Source organism: Pinus tabuliformis, chromosome 1_2 (assembly GCF_031772625.1).
Source record: "Pinus tabuliformis cultivar Carrire ecotype Pingquan chromosome 1_2, CPIR1, whole genome shotgun sequence".
Lineage (NCBI taxonomy): Eukaryota > Viridiplantae > Streptophyta > Pinopsida > Pinales > Pinaceae > Pinus > Pinus tabuliformis.
In genome coordinates this window covers 222,275,267-222,289,504 of record NC_142298.1, presented here as the reverse complement: position 1 = coordinate 222,289,504, position 14,238 = coordinate 222,275,267, and the positions used below count along the sequence as shown (strand labels likewise).

At 34.0% G+C, this 14,238-nt stretch overlaps 1 pseudogene; it reads left to right on the top strand.

The window, feature by feature from the left end:
• Positions 1–11,166: 11,166 nt before the first annotated feature.
• Positions 11,167–12,660, top strand: LOC149205215 (ras-related protein RABA1f pseudogene; annotated as a pseudogene).
• Positions 12,661–14,238: the final 1,578 nt, after the last annotated feature.

The following is a 14,238-nucleotide window of genomic DNA, read 5'->3' as shown; positions in this document are numbered from 1 at the left end:
GTATTAGTCATATTTTGTTTCAAAAACAAAAATATTGCATTAGCATTTTCATTCAAATATATATATAACTTCCCTAGCCAACACCCACCGCCCCGCCCCACCCCCCCCCTGACCATGTGGTGCAGTAAGAACCACACCACATTCGACTTTCGCAAGTAGAAGAAGAATAGGTGGTAGATAAGGTAGAAGAAATTGATGGAGATGATGATAATGAAGAAGATACTCTTGGATTTCCCATTAAATATATTGATGTTAGTGTGCATATGAAGAACATCCCTCCATATTTCCTTCCCATCTTCCATGGTATGAGGTCAGAGGATATGGAAACCTTTCTCTTTGAATTTGAAATACTTTGTAGATATTATGGTTACTTATTAAACATCCAAAAATTGAGATTTTTTTCGGAAACATTGAAGGATAGAGCTCTTAAATGGTTTATGAGTTTAGGTACTAATTCCATAAGATCATGGAATGATATGAAAAATATACTTCTAGAAAAATATAAAGATCATGATCTAAAGAAGAAATATTTAGAATGACTCAAAAAGTATATGAGAGCCTTGAGGATATATTAGAGAGATTCATGTATAATTTTAAGAGGGAAACATTTAGGATTTGACACACTAAAAACCCTCTTAAAACAATTAGTGACGAGTGGATTGATCTCCTTGATCTCATGAGTAGAGGTGATGTATACAAATTATCATTTGAAGAAATTTGTGCAATACGCAAGCACATATCAAGAGGAAGGGAAAGAGTAAGTAAATCAACATCAAGATTTGTAAGTCAAGACGAACATGGAAATTTTCTTGATAACTTTCTAATATAAATGCTTAGCAATCTATGTAAACAATTAGAAATGTTAATAATGAAAGATGAGAAAAATAAAGATGTTGATATTTATGTTGTCCATGCAGCATCATGTGCTATTAAATAATACCCATCATTATTGAGGTTGAAGTAATTTTACCAAGATGAAAATGGAGAACTTCAATCACCAAAGAAGTTATGTTATGTAGCTCCAAGAGGACCATGGTATCCTAGTCAACCTGATATGATGCAAGAATGTAATTCACAATTTCAAGGTTATGCACATCCATCTCAAAGTAATTGGAACACACTATTTCCTTGGCAACCTTGGCCATCTCAACCGCAAAACCAATCTTGGAAACAAGGTTGGAAAGAACCTTATGGGAGAAATCCATAATATCCTCAATAGCAAGGAAAATTTTAAGGATGGAAAATTTTCTTGAAGTTTAAAAACATTGGCGAATCTCACTAATCCCTAATATGCAAACTATAAAATGTTTATGGATATATTTGTAAAATTATTCAAATTTATAATGATTTTATATATAGTCTCTATATAATGTTGGTGATTTTTAAGGTAAAACAATTTTATATTCTAAAATTTGGGCGAATCATCTTTGATAAAAATTAGAAATTGACGAATCTTTTTTGTGGAAAAATCATGGAAAATTAACCCACTAGGTGAGCATTAGCCACTAGAAATTTCCAAGCTCAATATTTTCCTCAATATCCTCCATATCCAACTCCATGCTTTCCCTACCATCCACTTCCACCATAGCCACAGCCTCATCCACATACGTCTCAAAGATCCACTCCCACTCAACTATTTGTACCACCATTTCCAAACCCACACAAGGAAGTGGCTCATCCCACTTATAATGTTGAGGTACCACACTTCTGAACATTTCCTCTTGATCTAAATGGTATTCATCTTAGCTCACGAAGAGTATTGCAAAAAATATATTCTCTTGATTTCATTGAAGGACAATATTCATAGAAAGAAGATTCAAATGAGAAGATCAAAGAATTGTGGGTTTCACTTGATGAATAGCAAATAGCACAGTCAGAGATTGAGAAAGTTCTCTCATCTCTACCATCAAATCATCCATGTAATCAGGAAAAACAGGAACATTTGAATGTAATGGTAGAAGAATACATGAAGAATGATCTAGGTGAGCAAACAAACCAATGGCATCAAAGATATATTGAGGTTTGGTTCCCAAAAATCAACAAGATGGAGCATCACTCTCTTCTTCAAGAATGCTTGATATTATCAAAGTCAAAGCATTTGGTCTCTAAAATTCAGGTACATGTCAAAGAATATATTTCGAGCCTATACATGAGTTTATATGTCATCTTGACATGCACATGGATCCATTGGAAGTATTCCTATACTTGAAAGAAATTTTGTTTTTTCAAGTAGAGTAGGATAGAAAAAAGAAATAAAGAAAAAAATGAAAAAATAAGAGAAAAGATAAAATCTTAGGTGAAAACCTCCTTTGAGGCACCTAAGATTAGATCATTGATTGAAAACCTCCATGAGGCAGTCAATGGGTTGGGAAAATAAAAAAAAGAAAAGATCCTAGGTGAAAACCTACTTTGAGGCACCTAAGAAGACCTACTAGTTGAAAAACTCATTGAGGCAGCTAGTAGGCCTAAAAGAAAAGAATGAAAAAATGAAAGAAAAAAATTTCCCCATGTATCTCTCTCTGATGAATGTAGGTGCTCTCCAACCTTTGCAAGAAACAAAAACAAGTTGATCAAAAACCTAGTGAAATAAAGTCAAACTTAGACTTTCTTCTACTTTGCTCAAATGCTCCAACATGGCCAAGGCCATGTCAAGCCATCACCCTCATCCATTTCCAACATCCACCCATTGTTTCCAAGCCTTTCCCATTCATTTTCCTCGTTGTCCTAAAATTCTAAGGGGGGGTTTATGTTTCGTTATAGGAGGCCAAAATACACAGGGAGGAAAATTGTTTTTACCATATCTCAAAAACGTGCATCAATTAGCATAGTTGTTTCATGGGGAGATGCATATGGATGATGGTAACATGCTCAAGGAATTTCGGCAAATTCTAGTGTACACTTTTCGAGAAATCAACCTCCATCACCTACATCCATTTTTTATTTTCTTGAGATTCATGTATCCATTATCCAATAATTTTTATGAGGAGATGCATAATGACGATGGAAACATGATGAAAAAATTCTAGGTCAACCCAGTCTACCATTTGAGATATATGGATAAAACAATTCTGCTATAGGAGATTGTCTTGAAATGCTACAGGATGGAGATCAACTTGGAAAAATAGCCCCAAAGGTCCTATTTTCCTTGGTAAATGTTGGAAGAATTACACTCAAATTTCTTTGCCCCAATCACCAATCCATTCATTCAAATCCATCACTCATATTCCACCTCTAACCACACATGAAAAAACACAAAAAAATGACTATGCCTTCTTAGTTTTTTCCTTTCCCACAAATTTCACCACCTTCTGAAGATGTTATTCTTATCCCTAAAACCCAATACCATTTTCTAAGTCCCTAAATGCGGTGTGAGATTGTGATAAGAAACTAAATGACTGCTACATGAGGAAAATAGTCTTGTAGTAGCCTTCACAGATTCATCAGAAAACATGATCCAAGGATTCTTATTGCTCCAGAATGGAGAGTTGGCCATCCCTAAATCTTGAAGAAGCCACACCATCCCTGGGGAGAAGTTGTAACATCAATCATCCACTTCAACAACAACAGATTGAAAACTCGACAGATATCTTCATGCAAGAAAGGTTCCATCAGTCAACTACATTATGTGAACACCTATGCACAACAAAAACAAGGAAATTAGCACCTCCAGAGAATCATGGATTGATCATCAACTCAATAGTAGCATGCATGCCTCTCTAGTAACCATCAGGTAGGTACAAGCATGCAGTATTATTCACCTTTTCTCTTAAGTGTGTTATGGTTAGAAATTTGTTATCAATGCATGAGAGATGAGGTTTTATAGGCTAAGGATGGGTCAAAAGTCTCAACTACCCTCAACCAATTAAGTGAAGCTAACTCCCTCATTCATCAAACATAGAAAATCCAAATTAAAAAGGGTGATTATTACAAGGAGTGGAGACAATAGTTAAAAGATGAAATTCATGTGAAGGCCAAGTCACCGAAGTGCTTTGAGCCATTACTACAAAAGGGAATAAAAGTACGAGGCCCAATTTCATGTGCATAATTACTCATTCCCAAGAAATAGATGGAGAAACACATCAAGGTACAAAAGGATGATCTAGATGCTACCAAAGTATTCCTAGGGTGCCACCAAAGGCTCTACCTGCTGATTTTGCAGGTGCTATAGGAGGTGCTACAAGACTGTGTGAGGTGCTACGGGATAGTGTGAAATGCTATAGCGAGTCCTAGAATGCTATAGGAGCACCAAAGATATGCTACAAGTGTGAATTAAGAGTAGAAAGGAACTAAATCAACTAGGAATTTTCAAAAAAAAAACCATGAACATGAGAGAATCATCATGAATAGGGTAAGTAGAATCCTCCCTCCTCACTTTCAATACATTTTCATAGTGAAATATTCCTTCTACATGCATCCTATAGTATAAACCTAAAGAGGTAAATTCCTTTGGAAATTTTTTTTTCTTTTATAAGAGGGGTAAGGCAAGAGAAGAGGAAGTATTTCACTAATATAGGGGGTATCATTCTTCTCCTTCTATGACCCAAAATCAACCACCCTATCTCTACCATGGCATCCTAGACTACTCAGAGAAAAATATTGTAAATTCCTTTCAAATAATTTGAGACGACATTATTATCCATGGGGTCGAGGCTTCAACCAAAGGGGAAGCAACTTTTGACACCCATGAGAAGGCCAACCACTAGAGAATCCACGACTAAGTAGCTCAAATCACAAACTGCCCTGCTATAGGAGAAAACAAAGCCACTACAGGAGAAACATAGCTGCTACAAAAGAAACAAATATTCTACAGAAAGAGATAGATTTACCACAGGAGAACACATTATGCTACAAGAAATTCTAGAGAGCTAGAAAAAGCATGGTTTTGAGCAACTTTACCTTATATTTGAAGAGGGACATCTAAGAGAAGGATTGGTAGTATTGGTTTTCGAAACTTTGGAAAATCATAGTGAGAAATCATTGGGGGAGGGGGGCGGGGCAGTAAGTTTAAATTGAAGAGATTCCACAGGCTCATCAAAGATTCTAATTATCACATATGGGAAAACATTGTAAACATTAACAGGGAGACGTTTCCTAAGACACAAGTAAAAACCTAATTAAAACTTGGAGAAAAGGATGGATCTATAGGAGTTGGAGAAGAAGAGGAAGAAGATGGATCAAGATAATATGTGCCAAAATTCCTTTTGAAGTAGCTTGGGATGTTAAGGAGGTCACCAAGGCTATGAATGCGGCACAATTAGGTCGCTATGTTGCTCAGGGGATGAGAAACACTTTCAATAGGGGGTTATGATCAGCCTCCAAATTAGACATAAATTAATTCCCATCTGACCATCCTTCAGCACACTTAACCTCTCTCTTTTGAATTAGATGACATATTTTTATCTTTAATATTTTCATTAGGAAGGTTTAGATATAATTACATATATGTTCCTAATATTATTTATTTTTGTAGAATATTGTGAGAATATTGGGAAAAAGTATGAAGATTTGGAGGATAAGATAATATAGGGACTTTCTCCCTGCTACAAGAGGATCAATATTAGATAATAAAAGAACAATATATTATGAAATTATTGCACAAATTTTGGAGCTCTTGTGATTGAGAAAATCTAGGAATGTGTTCCCTGTCATTTAATGCAAATTCATAGTGTTGGGAACAAGATCAACTATTTGAGGGATTTTGGAGGGGGAAGATTCCTCCTTTAAATGATAATGCTTCCCCATCAATTTTTATAAGTAAAAATTCGAATTTTCCTCTAAGGGTATGTATTTCTTAGTCTTCTTGTGGAGAAAACTTGTTATTTAGCAACTCCACTTTCATTTCTAGCAATGATGTACTTGGATTGATTCAAATAATGAAGTTTGGCACCATTTTTAGCTTCTAAATGTTTTTTTCCTTCATAGGACTTGACTTTTACTTAATCTTAGCCATATAAAGTGTCTCATATCCCTATTGTACAATTTATTTATTTCCTATGGATGTCTTTTTCACTTGCATCTCTTATTTATGCATTTACTATTCATGTCTCTTTTATTATAGGTTACACTGGTTAAATGATTGAAGTGAGTTGTTTTGTAGATTATTTACAAATTCTCAGGCATGATGCAGCCTTAGAACAACTTCAAAAATTCATATTCATCGTTGAGCTACTTGGATCGATCTATTAGTTCACAAATCTAGAATTTCTATAAATGCCTTGTAGCAAAATAGTAATAATTTTATGCTATTTTTTAGAACATGTTAGTGAGCTTCATTTGATTTTATTATAATTGTATTGGTTCATAAAAAAAAATAATAACCAAATTTACCCCATAGAATTTTAATTTTATTAGGTTAGTCGTTTGATAGGTTAACTAACTCACTAGTTCTTGAATTTCCAGTTTTTAGAGTAGTAATTTTCTTCTATTTTTAGCATGTGTTAACATAGGTATTTTGGAGTGATTCCACTTGGAATGGTGTCCTAAGACATCCTACTTCATAAAAAAATTATCATCCCATTTTCATTTTATTTACTTGGGAATTGGGCAAGTTATCTCTTCATGTGGCAAATAAAGGCCTCCTTTAGCACTCCTATAGTACATGTAAACTTGACTAGATTTGCTCCAAAATCTTGGTTTTTGTCCCTTAGGCTTGGATAATGAACTATAGGCTTTGAACCATGATTGAATAAGACAAAGATACCTCTTGATATTTGTCTCTTATCCATTGAAATTCACCTCTGATGTTATGGTTAGTGGACAGATTCATGACTTGAAGAGCATAATGATGATTTTCATGATTACTTTATGAAACACCTTGTGAACTCCATTGACAAAATATATATTGAATGCAGTGATTGAATAATGATTCTATTTCATTTCATACATCTTAATCTATGGTTTTTATTTCCAACATTATTATTTCTATTGCATAGACTAGGCTTCCTTTTGATGTACTATCTACACTTTGCAAATAGGTCAATGTTTACATTTCTACAAATAGGATTAACATTTACATTCATGAAAAGAAGAATAGCCTTTCCTTTTGGAAAAAGTAGCTAGGATTTCCTCTACAAAATTAATTAGGTTTCCTTTCTGCAAATAGAGTAACATTCCCATTTCTGCAACTACTTTAGGTTAGATTTTATGATATTCACTTCATTGCATCAGATCAACAAAAGAGGGACACATTGCATGTTTCACATATAGTGTTGACACCTCTTAAGTTTGTAACGTCCCTGAGTTGATAATTTAAGTTGGTAGCCTTGGGAATTGTAGTAATTTTGTTGCAATACTAGGACTCATCAATAATCAATAGTGATATAATCATAAAGAGACACATCCATTGGTAATTTATTCAAAATGATAGTGAATCATTGATTAAAGTCTTTTACCTTTTCCTTCATATGCCACTTTAAAGTGCTTAATTCAATGAGGAGCATAGATGGTGTCTTATCTTCGGAGAAATTTTTAAGAAATGTATTTCGAAACTCATCAAAATTTCATATCGAAGCCACCGGAAAGGAGTGATACCATGTCACGACTTTTTTTTCCTAGGTTTACGAAAATAGTCTACAAGAAACATCATCATAATGCACCCTCATCATTTATAAGGCTAAGTAAAAATTACTTATATGAGCTTCAGGCATGGCTCCCTTTTCAAGGTCAAACTTCGGGAGATGTTTCTCAAGGTGTTAAGGCATGTCATGAAGAGAACCTTGGATGTCTAAAGAATATTGGGCCGTCCAGGCTAAAGGTTGTCGACGGTTCGCTCTTGGTGGTGATGGAAATATGACGTGGTTGGTGTTTCCTTCAGAATTACTTCCAATGCCTGACCTAGACCCTTCACTTGTGTGAAGGGGTTGTCTTCCATTACCTTGAAGGACCCTCAGACGTCCTAAATCCCTGACTTTCCTGTCATTTCTAAAAATTTCCTAAGTTCCTCGGGAACCTATAGGTCTCTCATCGCGGGGGGTTCTACAGGATAAAGGTTAATATGATTCCTGATATTCTCATCATCCACTAACCTCTGGACCACCTAAGGTTTTCCCATATGTGGTTGATCATTGACCCCAACATTTTCCAGTGGTGGTTGATTACTTCCCCGTATACTCTCATGCTGCAATTGATTATTACCCCATGTAATGGTGCTCCTAGGTCCTTCTCTCTTGGATGTTGGGGGTTCTCCAATCCTTCAATCGAGATTCTTTCAACGACATTGTTGGGACACCAAATTAACATTCACTTTCACTCTATTTTTCACCTTTATCCTCATTTTATCACCTCATTCCATCACATTATCACTATATAACCCTACATTATCATTACTACATGAGTTCACATTTACATTTTTCAAAGTTATTAATTTCATGTATTTAGAGTGAATTTATGATTAAAATTTAGAAAAATAACATGTATTTTATTATACGTAAAAATGGCTTGAGTTTGATGATGTGTAGATAATTTGGAAGCTTCCAAGGCACACTTATGTGGCCTCTAATGCACAAATTCGAATTTAAACTCAAGAGGTGGACCATATTCCAATGAGAAAGATCATGGAGATCTTGATGTGTCATGGGAATTGTATCTAGTATTTAGGGATAAGTTTAGACAAGTATGGATCTAGTATATATTTAAGGCATCTACATTTATTGATTAGATATTCCTAATTCATGTATAAATAAGAGGGGCATCCTTAAAAGGAAGGAAAAAGATGTCAGTTATTCACTAGCATTAGATTTATGATTGTTTATTCAACATGAATAATATTATTTTCTTGCAATCATGAGTTATGAATTTTGCTTGATTCTTAAGGAGTGATAGTTGTTCATGTGTGTTCATTGAGGAATGGATGGATCCCCATCAACAAAAATTTGAACAAATCGGTAACATAGTTTAATTTATGTTATTTCCTTTCATGTAGGTGTGATTTACTTTCCACAGGTGTGTTTTGTTATGTGAAGATTTAATTTTTTCTTGAATTGTTTCTTGAATTCCCATCTATGGTTTGATGAAATGGTAACGTTGTTGGAGTAGAAATGCGAGGAAGGACAACTAGAACCTCCTAAGTTAGGAGCCTCTTCTCTTTCTTGCACATCTTAAATCATAAACTCTTTAGTTTCTTTAAACTTGGAAGCTATTTGTAATGTGCATTTCCTTTCTTTATTTCCATCCTAAACAAGCTTTCTATAGAAATTTCATCTGAGGTCCTGTATATTTTGGTTTGCTTCTAAGTTTACGAAACCCTTGGGTTGACATATTAAAATGACAAGGGATTTAACGTACCATTGAACCACCCAACATTTTTGGCGTCATTTTCGGGGAAGCAAAATTAGATGTAAGCTAGTTAGGAGGACTGTTTAGGAAGCATTTTTCATTTAGCGTCATTTTCATTTAGGGTTAACTGCATTTAGGCATTTTAATTTAAGTTTATTTTGCATTTTCATATAGAAAACATAGAAATAAAATAAAAACATCCACAAATCAAGAACCCCCATTCACTAAAAAATAAAAACACAATAAAAATCCAATTGCAACAACCTTTAAATTTTTCATATTTTAAGTTTTGGGTACTGTAAGAACCCCTTTCAAACTAATCCATATGTACATATGTAAGAAGGATGAGTATGAGTTTGGAACAACTCACTCAAATCCTAGCAAGATTTAGGATCTCCTCTGTTTGCGAAGAGGAGATCTTGACAGCAGCCAAAATATTAACTACCCTTCCAGAAGAAAACAACAAATCAACATTCAAAGAATCCAATACATCTGACGAGGAACATTTATTCGAACGAAATATTGAGGAGGACAAAGAGAAGTTGTAGCCTGATCTGAATCACAGTGGAAATCACACATATGAAAGCCTTATCGAAAGATGGTTTCCCTGGTTTTAAGAAAATACAAGGTTAGATCAATTTCGTTTTTTTAAATTTTATTTCATTAAACCACAATCACAAAAACCAGATTCGATCATCCTTGTATATTTTCATTTTAAAAATGAAAAATTGAAAATGAATATGTTTTTATTACTATTGCATGAATGGTTACATTGGAAATTTAATTACATGTAATAGTTTGTAATTTTCAAATAGCATAGAGTAGGTAGGATGTTGTTTTCAATCTCGCATAAGTATGGAGGAAGAATTCTTTCCTCCTAAATCCAGTACATCTGATGAGGAACATTCCGAATAGAAGATTAAGGAGGACAAAGAGAAGTTGCAGTAGGATCTGAATCATAGTGGAAATCATGCCTATGAAAGCCTTATCGAAAGATGGTTTCGATGGTTTTAAGCAAATACCAGGTTAGATCAATTTTTTTTCATTAAACCATAGTCACAAAAACTAGATTCGATCATCCTTGTATATTTTCATTTTAAAATTCCAAAATTGAAAATGAATATGTTTTTATTACTATTGCATGAATGGTTACATTGGAAATTTAATTACACGTAATAGTTTGTATTTTTCAATTAGCATAGAGTATGTAGGATGTTGTTTTCAATATCGAATAAGTATGCTCTCCTCCTCCATCTTTACACGATCTAGAGGATTAGAAAGTAGGATGTTTACCAACGTTTCCAAAAATGAATAAATCAAGGGTTTGCAATATGATTAATCAATTTCATCTGCAATATACTTGTCTCCATTTGCTAAAAAATATTTGTATTCATCCTAAATCAACAAAATTTCTAGATTATTTTAGAGTTAGAATAAAATTCATTTTCTTTTTAAAGATTTTATTTTTAAAAAAACATAAAAATTTAAAAAAATAGGAATAGAATTTATTTTCTTTTATATATATATATATATATATATATATATATATATATATATATATATATATATATATATATATATAAAATAGGAATAAAATTCAAGATTTTAATTTTTAATAAAACATAAAAATACAAAATATAATAATAATAATACTAAAATAAAAATTGCAAAATAAAACATAACTCAATAGGAATGTCTTTATATGTTGAAGTAACAGTGGTGATAGTGGTTTTGTGAGCAGCTTCTTTGACTAGATAGTGGTTTTGTGAGCGGTTTCTTTGAGTGGTTAATAGTTATTTCCTTCTAAAAAATTGGAAAATAAAGAGAGATATTTATGCACTCTTACTTCCTGGTGAGCAAGGTTTTTCTCTTTTAGTTCGAAGTGGTGGAGAAATGATCTAAGAAAAGGATTACTACGATTACCTCTTCAAAGTGGAATTGATTGTTGACTCTGGTGTGAGCAAGTCCAATCTATTATCAAAGATTTACTAGGAACGATTTTAGCTTGGAGTCCAAATCCACCATCAGAATGAATTCTGCGACTCGGAGTATGGTAGTCGATGATAAGGATTTGGGACATAGTTGCTCAAGAAATATACCGGGCCATAACAAGTGCATATTATCGAGGAGCATTTGGTCCACTGACTAGTTTATGATGTAACCAAACATGTAATCTTTGAGAATGCAGAGAGATGTCTTGAACAACTTACAGACTACACTAATGACAATATTGTAATAATTCTTGTTGGTAACAAATTTGATTTACGCCATCTTAGAGTTGTTTCTATAGAGGATGGCAAAGAATTTGCAGAACGATAAAATACATTTTTTATTCAAATATCAGCTTTGGAATCAACAAATGTTGAGAATTCATTCATAGAAGTAATGAGCCAAATTTTCCAAATTGTGAGTAAGAAAGCTCTTTGGGAAAACCCAGCAGTTGTGCCCAGTAAAGGATAGAAGATACATGTTGGCAATAAGAATTAGGTGACAGCAATGAGGAAAATTGGGTGTTGTGCAGTAAAGTGTTTTCATCTGAAGCTTTTGCTTCTAAAGCAACTCAAGAACAAAAACAAAATTGATTTAAATGTCAAAAGAAGAGGAGTCGGCCTAGCTACTGATAAAAGTGCATTGATACCATTCATCCAGGCGATAAAAAAAAATTTCAGCCAAAAACAAACTTCACCCCTCATCATTTTCTAAACTTGGTCAGAGAAAAATCGTCGAAATTCATCAAAAGTTGGCCTCCTTGTTTGAATTAAAAGCTATCCTATCTTCACGTGATTTCCTATGATCTTTCTCTCCCTGAGATCTCGATTGCTGAGTCCACCATTCATTCAAAAATATGATTCATTGGAATGATATATTTAGAAGTCAATAGGGTCAGTAGTGGAGAAAAATCCTTAAAAATCCATTTGTCTATGAGAAAAAATAGGTTTCAGTTCATAGAAAAAGGAAGAGATAGTGCCAATTCCTCCTGACATCCATCTCCATTGCATAGCAACAATAAGTGCAATCCTCTAGCAGGGTTTGAATTTCCACTATATGGGATTTATCTCTTGACTACCTCATATATCCCACATTCAGTTTGTTCAAGCTTCAATCCAAGATATCTCATGCTATAAAAGGCTTTCAATGAAATATCTAGATTTCCAACCTTCAAGGAGCCTCGTTTGAGTGAAGAGAAAGTAAAGGTTGCAGGTATAAATCTTGCCTCCTACATTTTCTCGTGAAGAAATAACGCCTGCTACCAATCACCTTTTCTACAACCACTCGTGATGACTATCTCAAATGCAGAGGAATCTGGATGAAATGCGGGGTGATGGTACAGGTGTAGAGCCTCCTACACTTTTCCTGACATACAGTAATTTCGTAATAGAGGGTTGAACAACCCACATGGAATTTTCCAACCATGTACCTTCATGTGTTTCATTAATTCATTTAATGCCCCTTCTCTCCTTTCTAGAATGGAGATTATCTGTTGGCATTTGTTTAAGATTTTGTAATGCTTGTTTGCAAACTTACAAAGGTCAATGTTGTCGAGCTTAAAGAGATTAATGAGTTTCATATTCTTCAAATAATTTGAAAAGAAAAAAAACATTTTCAGAATGAACCACGTTCTGAGGTTAGTTGAGAAGGCGGAGGGATCAACAAAATTTCTACAAAGCTTTGCATTCATACAAGGCATCCACTCAAAAATCATAGAATCCAAAGGATGCATTTTGACTCTCCTTGACATCACAGAAATAAAAGAATGTTGGATGTAAGAGCTTTCATTTTGTTTCTATCATGGCTATGTTTGTTTCTTGTCCTTGCCAGTGCACATGTACAAGACTTCTGTGTGGTTGATCACACACACTATCAGTGAATGGTTTCATGTGCAAGGATTTGAAGACAATGAACACCTTCAATTTTTTTGTTGTTGTTTGAGATACAAGTTTGTACAATATTTCACATCCGAACGTAGGAAGTTTTCCATGGCTAAACACATTAATTACCCACGTAGAATACGCTTCGCAAGGGGGTTGAATCCTCCTCACATCCATCTGTGTGTTACAAAAATTGAGTTTGCTTCAGAGGGTAGCCTTATGCTCAACACCAATAATATTTTCTTTTCTCATATGTTACAAAAAGGATATTTATTTGTTATTCTGAGGGGATTGGTGCATTTCCAGTACAACGTTGGGTCACCCAACGCTTTGTCCATCACCACATTCAATAGTGAGTTTTCGGGAGCCCAATTGGTTGCACCCTCTTTTGGCTCCACTTCTATTGTTCCAATGATTTATTTGCCAAGGCATTTCAAATCAACAAGAATATGGTCAAGCAAATTGCTTCTAAATCTGTTTCCAAGTAGACCTTTTTATTTCAGTTCCCTTTGTTTATTGTAGAAGTAAATAATCAAAATTCAATAGCATTTTATACTTTGGAATAGATTCAGTAGGAGTAATAAAGGATCTGCATTCACGACTTCATCCATCATGTATGCAACCAAGATGCAGATCACATTCTTGTATTCTTCATTCCATGATTCAACAACAGGAGCTACATTTTTCTACATATACACATTTTTTCCACTTAGGTAAGTAAAGGTATGTTCTTTTCTATATTTTTATCATATAATTCCTTTAATACTGAAATTATATTTTTTGGAAAATGCTTCACCATGTTCCCTTTCTCATTTCATAAAGAAAAAACTGAAAATACCTTTAGTTGGGGGGGGGGGGGGGGGGGGGGGGGGCATAGAATTCATGTTCATACTTCATATTCACATTTTGTGATATATATCACATTCATATTCGATTATCACCTTTCATATGTCATATATGTCATATACATCCTTGATGCACATGTCATCCTAACCAGCATACTTTTCCAAACAACTACTATTGCATTATGATTCAAACGTTACATGTTTTGCAAATAATGATCAAAGAATGAATGGTTGATTAAATGTTTTCAAAG